Raw genomic sequence first — 9,726 nt, 5'->3', positions numbered from 1 at the left:
TTCATGCCAATAAATACGAGAAATACGGCTACGTGAGGGAATACATTCCCAAGGTGCTATATATTCCGTTCACGGCATGCTGGAACACGGTTCCCCGAAATTAACTTTCAGATTTTGGCATTGGCAAATGAGATTGATTTCAAAGTGGACTTAATTAACGTGGTAGAGATGCTGAATCGCAAGGCCAAAGTTGACCAACGAGAATCTGATTGAATTGGAGCAACTCAGTCAGATAATCCCTCTAATCGTCAGCGAGAATCGAGCTCATATTTCTGGATTCAGTTCTCGTTGTGGATTATCAATCTCAATTGCCAAACGTGTGACAAGTGGCGGAACCACTACACTCACAGAAGACCTGCGCTGTTATAATGAACGGTATTGTCAAGAGAAGAAGAAATGGCAAAATTCCGTTCAAACTTCTGCCTTGGTTTCTTAAAACGTAAAGAATTTTGCATGAATGTTCACATATACATTATAACAATGTCGTATTTTTATTGCATAGTTAAGTAAAGCTTAAATTAAGGAGGTGGTCCCAAAAACTGGACCATCTCCCCTTTATAACATATACACTAAGTGATCACTATATTACTACCACCTACCTAATACTCTGTTTAGCCACCGTTTGCCTACGCATTGACTCCATTAGATGTTTGAAGACGTCTAGGAATCTGCATCCATGCTGCCTGCAAGGCTTTCCACAGTGTCGGAATAAACGGCTGCGTGTCGATACGCCTCACTTCCATTCCAAAACATCCCACAGGTGTTCAATTGAACTGAGGTCGGGCGAATTTGGAATCAATCAAGATGGCGATATCTTCACTGTGTTTCCCTAAACACTTGTGCACAGGCCCGATGATGCGGCGCATTATCGTCTTGGAAGACCCCGTTTCTGTACAGAAAAAAATGCAACACGGAAGGATGCGCATGATCCCCTAAGAGCTGCCAGTAGACCTCACCAATGAAATATTGGTCCATACGCACCAGGGTCCTAGTTCTTGCCAGCAAAACATGTCCCATATTAAGAAACCGCCGCTATCTATCTGGATAGTGGGCACCATGTATGATGGTGCATGAACCCACGTTGCTTGCGTCACACACGAAGGCGTCTGTCGGCGTGTTGTACCAGATATTTGGACTCATCCGACCCGCACACTTGTTTAGAGTCCTCCAGTGTTCAACCAGTGTGTTGTTGATACCACAGCATTCGCCGTCGACGATAATCAGCGGTGAGGAGAGAAGGTGTCCCTTGGGTAGTCTGCTGTGGAACCACTTACGTTTGAGTGTGCAGCGCATCATCATTTGGGACATTGTTCTTGCATTCCCCATGTTGTATTGCGATGTCAGTTATCACACTTTGACCTGCCGTATAACGCGCTGCACCCTTAGCTCACCACATACGTACACCTTGAGTAATCCTTTACTGTTCTATAGGCGGGAGGTCGTTTGACCCGTTGGACACCATTCTTTGCACACTTTAACCACAGTGGGCAGTGAGAAAACAATACACGCGTTTCAAATATTGAAGCATGAGCTCCCACAATTCCTTGATATCTTTACTACGTCCCATAACTGCTATTTTATGACGTTGACTTGCACGAGCAAATGCAAATTACTACTGTACTTGCCACTAAAGCCGTTCCGCTTTTTATACTTCGAACTATGCGGCATAGTTCATTACTAATTGGGGTGGTCATAATTCAGCGATCACTGAGTGTAAATGTACATATAAACATACATTTTAGAAATGGTTCCAGACGAAAAAAAATACTGAATATTTTTACAGCATGAGAAAATGGTGCTTTGTTAACTCTGTTAATTAACGGTTTTTATTTATATTTATATTTGCATTTTTTATTGCGAAATTAAAAGTATGATCAAATATTTTCATCTTAAGAATGGCGTAGCTACGATTGGCAAAATTTAACTAATGCGTTTCACTTCAGATAAATACGAAATTACGGGTGCAGGGTTATTAAACTTCTAAAAAGAATTTTTTTTTACCGACAACTAACCTTTTAACGCTTAATTTATGTTATCATTGCCTTCAAAATGTTGAAAGGGGAGGAAAGCAAACCACAATTCTAAGTTCTAAAACATCTTCTTCTACGACTAAAAAATATATTTGAAATACTTAAAATGGACACGTTCTATCAGAAGCGTAATTTGAACTTAAATAATATTGGCCTAATTAGCCTATCATCACGTGACGCTTCTACTGGGCCATTTAAATACTCTACGATTCAATCTGGACTTTTAAAAAAATAAAGTTTATTAAATGCGATTAATTTTTAAATTTATTTCATTCATATTATTCTTTTTATGAATTTATTTCATTTATATTATTATTTTTATGAATTTGTTTTTATATATATTTTGTTTACGTGTGTATTATTTTATTATTAACAATTTTTATTATTTAAACATATCCAAATCCTATTTCAAAAGAGATAGGTAAATGTCCTGAGAAGAAATGCTGTTGCTGGCACCATCTTTTGACAAGATTTTGAAATAGCCATTTCCACCAAATTTTACTAATAATTTTTTTTTTATCATTTAACCGGACACGTCACTTATCGGTACCTAATTGACACGTAGATATTAATGATGCTATGAGTTTAGGTTGAGGGGGAAATGGAAGTGAGGGTACTTTGAGTGAAGGAAAAAAAAAAAAAAATGAGGATCTATATTTTTCAGCAAGAGACAGTTTCAGAAATGGATCGCAATTGGAATCCTCTGATAATTGCTTAAATATCTTTCTCATCTTCTGCTGTCTCTTAAAAGGTCGATAGGGTGAGGGCCACTAATGCATCATCCCTAATTATGGCCACCCACCTCAGTGTTGCGTACGCGTGTGTGTTGGAGTCGATGCTGGTCAAAAGAATATTAAGATGGTGACGAAAAGAAATGTGACCGATGAACTAATAAATCTCCGTAGTTTGTTATTGGCTCGCTAATTTCATAATTACCTCGCTGTAATCAAAAGGAGACACTGAGCAGAGAGGTCTTCCCCTGCAGCGAGAGGGAGGCGAAACCAGTAGCTCCGTCTCGTATTATGGTAGCTACAGTTTATCTAATTAACCTTAATCACAAAGTTGACAGGCCAAGTAAACACGAGATTCTAATCCACTGTAACCAGCGAAGAAACGAAGCCAACTGATCGAATCTATCAGCAGACGAGACCTGCACAACTTCTTTTCTCGCTGAACGTTTTTTATTTGGTTTTTTTAAATAAATGCCGACCGAACTACTGTGGATTACGGCACTTATACACGTGCCGGGGAGTGCAATCGTTGGAAAACGTTTTCGACTGACAAATGATGGTGTCGATTGAGTACCGCCCGCCTTCCGTTTATATCGTTTGGCCATGGCTGTTAAATATCGTTCGTGACAGACGTAAGCTATTGCACACTTTGTAGCAGATGCGAGAACTCTGCTGTCCACTGAGTACATTGTTAAAGTGCGTTCATTAAACTCGTGGCACGCGCACAGTACGTTAATGAACCACGAGATCTTTCGGCACGTCCACGATCGGTCATGTCAGTCTGTTTATGCTTCTGTCCCTTGCTTTCGAGTAATCTGTAAACAAAACAAAATTCATAAAGCCTGAACACACTCTGCGTGAGGCACAGAGCGTGTCGTAGAGGCACGCCAATCTTCTGACACCACTTATTTTCTGCGATATTTTTATTTTTTAAGCCTAAAGGAAATTCGAACTTTTTTTTTTTTATGGTGGAAACGCGAACAGAATCATGTTCTATCCGATGTGACTTTAGAGCTTGAAAATCACATTTTCGAAATACGTCAGTCGGTATCGTAATGCACAGGGAGAGGTTCGTTAAAGAGGGGGGGGGGGGGGGAGTCAGAATTTATAGATCCTCCGGGGTACTGTTGCTGTAGCCATAATTGTAACTTAGGACCATAGTAATAATAGGGGGAAAAACATGTTTGGTATAAGAGATAAGCATCATCATACGCTTGCCTTTTTCTACCCATCAAATCCATGGACAAAATGACTTTAACAGAAAGAATATGGAATAAATATATACTATTCTGTATTTCCGGGAACAGAATTAAATAATAGCAAATATTATTATTAACTAAATTAAATTATGAATTTAATTAATAATTAATCAAAGAATAAAATTATAGTTGTATTACGTATTAATCAATAATTTTAATTAATTCATTAAAATATTAATTAGATTATAAAATAAAATAATTATTAAATTATCTGGAGTTAGGACGATCATACCGTACTCTATTTCTTTGATGCTTTAGCATATATTCATAATACGCCAGTTACCTTTGCCATGTCCATCCGTCTGTCTGTCCGCATGTAATTTGAATTTCGTTAAAATTTCATATATATCACATAGGATATTCGTATACCATATAATTGTAGCCGAAGCACTGAATAGTATGTAAAAAGGAGGTGTAACACCATTTAAGCCACTTGTTGAATTATGAGAGATAGAATTAAGCATTTTGTCTCACATAATGCAAACATATATCCGAGTTTTCTCGTTGCCTATAACTTAATGCCAAAAATTTAAGGCAACATTGAGTATTTTTTGTTATTTCGTCCCTTTATATTATACAGTAGAACCCTATTAAGAAGTCTTCTCCACTGGCGAAGCGTTGCTTATTGGAGGTAGTGCAATATCAGGGCAACTTGTTGTGAATGCCTTCACAACAAGTTGCGCTTTTCTTCTCTGTTGCAAAATCTCTGGACCACACATCCAAATCAATGTTTGCGGAGTTCAGGGCGCCGATGATGCTGTTCGGAAAGTGCCGCTTAAAGGTCAAGAGTTTCTGCAGGTTAGAACAGAACACTGGACAGTTTCTGAGGGCTCTACCAGGAATTTTCCAACCTACGATTTCTCAGATATTAACGAAGTCGAGAGCAGCGGAGTACAGATTAAGAGCCATTGTGAGCTTCCTCGCATATGCCAGGTGCTAGGCTGGGGTGTATCTGAAATTTATGCAGAGCTGTGATTTCGATGTTGTATAGAGTAGGTGAGCCCACTTTAGGACCCAGAATTACAGCCCCCCAGAGGGTCTTTAGACTGGATATAGAAGCAGCCGACCAAACTTCAATACCATAACTGATGATAGAACTAAAATAATAAAGGAGAAATTTTCTGACTGTTTCCTTGTTGTGCGCTGTACAGAGATCGAGTTTCATACCCCAGAAAGCCAGTAATGCTCTTGAACGCAGTTGCTGTATTTGTTCCTTATACGTTAGGTTTTCGTCCATTTCCACTCCTAAGAATATTATGGAATGAGTGGCGACGAGAACATGCCCCGCAATGGAGGGCTGCAGAGAGGATGCTGGATTGAGGTCTGCTTGTGCTCTAGGTGAGAAGATGACATATTTGGATTTTTCAGGGTTTATTTGAAGCCCAAAATAGGTAGCGTATCTACAGAAAGAGGACAGACATTTGTTCAGGATAACAGACTTCGATAATTTCTCTGCCTGGTCTGGTGAGGTGTGTGCATAGTATTAGGGTCAGGCTCCACCTGTGGTTTCCCACATCTGCGCCATATATACACTGTGAAGAAATATAGAAATACAGTAAATGCCAGAAAGTGTTCTGTGCTGAATACGTAGTATTGTGTCGGGTTCTGTTGGGTGTTCTGGCATTTGGCCGCGGGCCCCTGGTGGGACCCCACGTTGCCCGCACACACACCGCTAGGAGATAGCGTAGACAGACTGCCCATTATTCTCTGGCTAGTCTATGCCAGGGTCACCTAAGCCTCCTGACAGAGACCAATGTAAAAAAAAAAAAGTTAGAGTGCGCGGACTTTAGAGTCAAGGAAGGGGAGAACAGGTAGAAGTATGGAGGGATGAAGAAGAAGGCATCCCCCAGGTGCAATGGAAGACATCCATCAGACTAAAATAGGGGGTAGGAATGGGAGAAAAGTTGCTATGCAAGGGAGCACAATCTTCTTACTCTTCTCATTCAGGTCAGGTCGTGATGCCAATTTCAGTGGTAATGTCATCCGGTGATCTGTGTCTAAGTCAGTAGGGATATAAATAGGAATGCAGCTGTGGCTATCCTATACTGGATCGTCCCAGATTTGGTGATGGTGTAGTCTCATTTGCTGATAAGCCTCTGCATTAATTCTCAAAATATATAGGTGGTTGTCTCTCTTGGTTTAGATGATGATCCAGATAGTGACTATATCCATGGTAGGGTCTTCCGTCGTGCGAATAAATCCTGTGCACAGCGTGTGTAAAGGCAACATAGTCTTCTTCTCTTTCGAGGATGTGCTGTTCTTTGTTTTTAGGAAGGTAATGTATCCTAGTCAGGAGAGGTAATGAATCCTAGTCTCAAGTCTTCATATATTTCGCACTCGTACATCAGGTGGTCCCAAGTTTCGAGGGAACCACAGAGGCATTGTGGGTTTTCAGTGATCCCGACTGCAGTGAGCTTTCCTCTGATAGATGCATGGCCAGTTAACAAAAAGGCGACGTATAGGCCAGGGGAGAACCATGGGGGAGATTTCGGGTATACTGTTGCTCTTGCAGGAATGAATTTTCTGGTGACTTCTCCTTTTGTAGAGTCTGGTGACTTCTCCCTTTGCAGACTGCCAGACCTGCTGCAAATATGCAGTGAGGCGCTACTTCTCGGCCTTGATGTTATATGAGGGGTCGGTGGTAAAATCCAGGCAGGAGATAGCTTTGCCTTTGGAAAGCATATAAAGCAAACGACATTTGACTATTTCTAGATCTAGAGGTAGCACACCGGCCAGCACTTGCAAGGCATAGGTGCTGACCGTGCAGCAGGCCGGGTGATGGTGAGCAGGATGACGAGCTGAATCGAGTCAAGCTTCCTCTTTTTAACTGCTGTGGTGGCCCTTGAGAACCAGATACCGGATGCATAGGTGATTATGGGGGTGAACATAGCCTTATAGAAGAGGGTGAGCGTGCATCGCTTCAGTCCCCAGTCCCGACGTGCGATTCTTTCCACAACTGCAGTATATTTTCGAATCTTGGTATGTAGATATTTCAGGTGTGGTGTAAAAGATAGGTTCCTATCCAAGATATCTTCTCTCGGTTGTTAACCAGATAGTTCTCCCTTGGATTTGGTCTGTTGAGGTGCTAGCTGGGATTGAGAGGCAACATACAATATCGTCGGCGTAGGCCATAAACGCAGGTATTTCATTTATTAACGGAATAAATATCGCTGAAAAAAGCAGTGCCGACAACGATCCACCTTGGGGTTTACCGACCTCCACCTGTTCTGTGATGTAGTTATTCCCCTGCTGGAAGGTAAGGCACCTCTTGGTTAGCAGATTCCTGAGGAGCTTCGAGACATTGCCTGTGAAACCGTAGTAGTTCTCCAGGAGGCACATAAGTGGCTTAACTTGCACTGAGTCAAAGGACGCTTTCAGATCCAGAAAAACAGCATGAATAACATAGCCTTGCTCCCAAACTTGAAGTGTTTTCAAATTCAGAGCCTCTATGCATGTTATCGGTGATCTTAGTGAGAGTGCGTAATATGTATGCTGAGGTCTCTGGGAAAGGACCTGATTGGCAACCACTTTAAACATGCACTTCTCCAGGCATTTGAGAAAAAGAAAAGGGGAGGCGCTGGATGAAATAGGCCTATAGTCAGCAGTTAAGATCGGATTTTTCACCTTTGGAACTGGGATGAATCTATAACTTAGCCAAGCGTTTTGGACGACTCCCTGTTGTAAAATTCTGTTAAACAACTTCGTCAGTTCATCGCTGATGAAGTAAGAGGTAACTTTAAGGCAAAAGGTGGGAATAAAGTCACTCCCCATTGTTTTCTTATTGGACAGGGCTTCGATGGCCTCGATTAGCTCCTCTTCGCTAATCGTCACGTTAGTGAGATTAGTTATGTCGCAATGGGCACTGTTCCAGGGGAAGTCCGCAACTGCACTGTCTGTTTTGACAAACCGGGTTATATGATCGCACCATTCGGCCAGATCTAGCGATTCTGCTGACCGGATGTGATTGGCCGACCAGGATTGCTGGCCACACGCTATCCTCTTCTCCATGAACGAGTTGATAGCCTGCTTCTTGGATTTCTGGAAACTGCATCTGGCTATTGAGTACGCTGAGTATGATCTTTCTGTGGGTGATCTCTTGAATTGGGCATGTAGTCGTTGTTTTTCTTTAAACTGGTGCATAAGGAGGCTGGACCACCACGGCTTCAAGTGTGGGCACGTGACGCACACTCTTGACATGGCCACTGTAGCAATGAAAGACAACCATTTCTGAAGCCAAAACGCAGCTTCTTCTATATCGATTTCATTGAGAGTTCGCCAGGGGTAGAGCCTAAAGTGATCCATTTCTGTTTCAAATTTTAGGTATTTTGAATCATATGCAGAATCATATATGATACTGACTTAGAGCAATCTAAGTCAGAATCATATGTGAAGGAAGAAAGTCAGTCTACTCTGACTTCCTTCTCATGTCTTGCAGTATGATGTAATGCAAAGTGTTGCTGATAGACAGCTGCTGGCGTAGCAGCCTTCTCCCAGATCTTAATGGAAAAGTCACAAATTGGAAGATAGACATGGTGGAAGGAATTGCCTCGGTGATTGGGCAACGTTGTCTGCCGTCATGTTTAGTTCACTTAAGAGCCCTTGGATTCGAATACCAAAAGGTCGGTTGGCAGTCAATGGATATTGTTGAGATTTTCCCATCGTGTCTCAAAGGATGCCCACTCGGGGTAACCGGGCAGGGACTTTAATTTGAAAGCGTACTGTAAAGACAACTGCTTACGTTGAAGAGAAAGTCGTTGTTGTTGTTGTTTTGGTTTTTAGGAGCATCAGCGACTAAGGCCATATGTTCCTTGTATATGTCTGTATATTGCGTTTGTCCTGAGGTTGATTTTCTGTTTGCTGGGCGAAAAACCCGAGTTTCCGGGAGAGAAAACCATGCTGCCCTCGCCTGAGATCGACTAACTCAGTCAAGTTGCGAAAAAGGCACGTAAAAATGTTCACGTCATCGAGGATTCGAACTCGGGTCTTTTTCATCCGGTGGGGAGGACGGCGATTCTACAAATTGTGCTACCCGCGGAGAGAAGAGAAAGAGATGGCTCATTTGCTTCAACGTAGTGGCTTGGACAGGAGACATATGGAATGTTCCAGTGGAAGTGTGGATGGCCTGGTGATGAACTGGACCTAAACATCGAAGAACACTAGCTGTAGCAGAAGCATAAACCGGGAATCGGAGTAGGGTACAGCGATCTGCAACCCAAGATGTTGATAAAAAGTACAAAGGACGTTAAGCGCTTTAGTGCACCTTGTCCTTAGCTAACGAATACGTTGTAGAAATGTCAACTTCTTGTCGAAAAATAAATCTCAAGAAAGAACTGTGATCTTCTTTTGCCCAGGCCTTAATTCTGGATCAGGATGAAGATTACGTTTGCTACAGAAGTATACACAAACGGTCTTCTGGGAGTAAAATCTGAACCCATTAGCCAATGACCAAGATGCAAGGCAATTGCTTTTTGCGGTTTCTTTCAACAGCCCTCATATTGGACCAATGACAAAATTGAGTAAAATCATCAATATATAGAGTTGAAGGAGATTGTTCTGTGATAAAGTTTATTTTTATTGTGAAAAATATGACACTCGAGAGCGTGGACCACGGACTTGAAACTGGCGAAACTTCAAACCAGAAAGTTTTTAATAAAAACCGGAAGGTGCTCCCTAAGACCAAAGTTATGGCAGTCTTCTTGTAATGTG

Source organism: Mastigoproctus giganteus, chromosome 3 (assembly GCF_048544385.1).
Source record: "Mastigoproctus giganteus isolate SK-2022 chromosome 3, ASM4854438v1, whole genome shotgun sequence".
Lineage (NCBI taxonomy): Eukaryota > Metazoa > Arthropoda > Arachnida > Uropygi > Thelyphonidae > Mastigoproctus > Mastigoproctus giganteus.
This window is presented reverse-complemented; position numbering follows the sequence as displayed.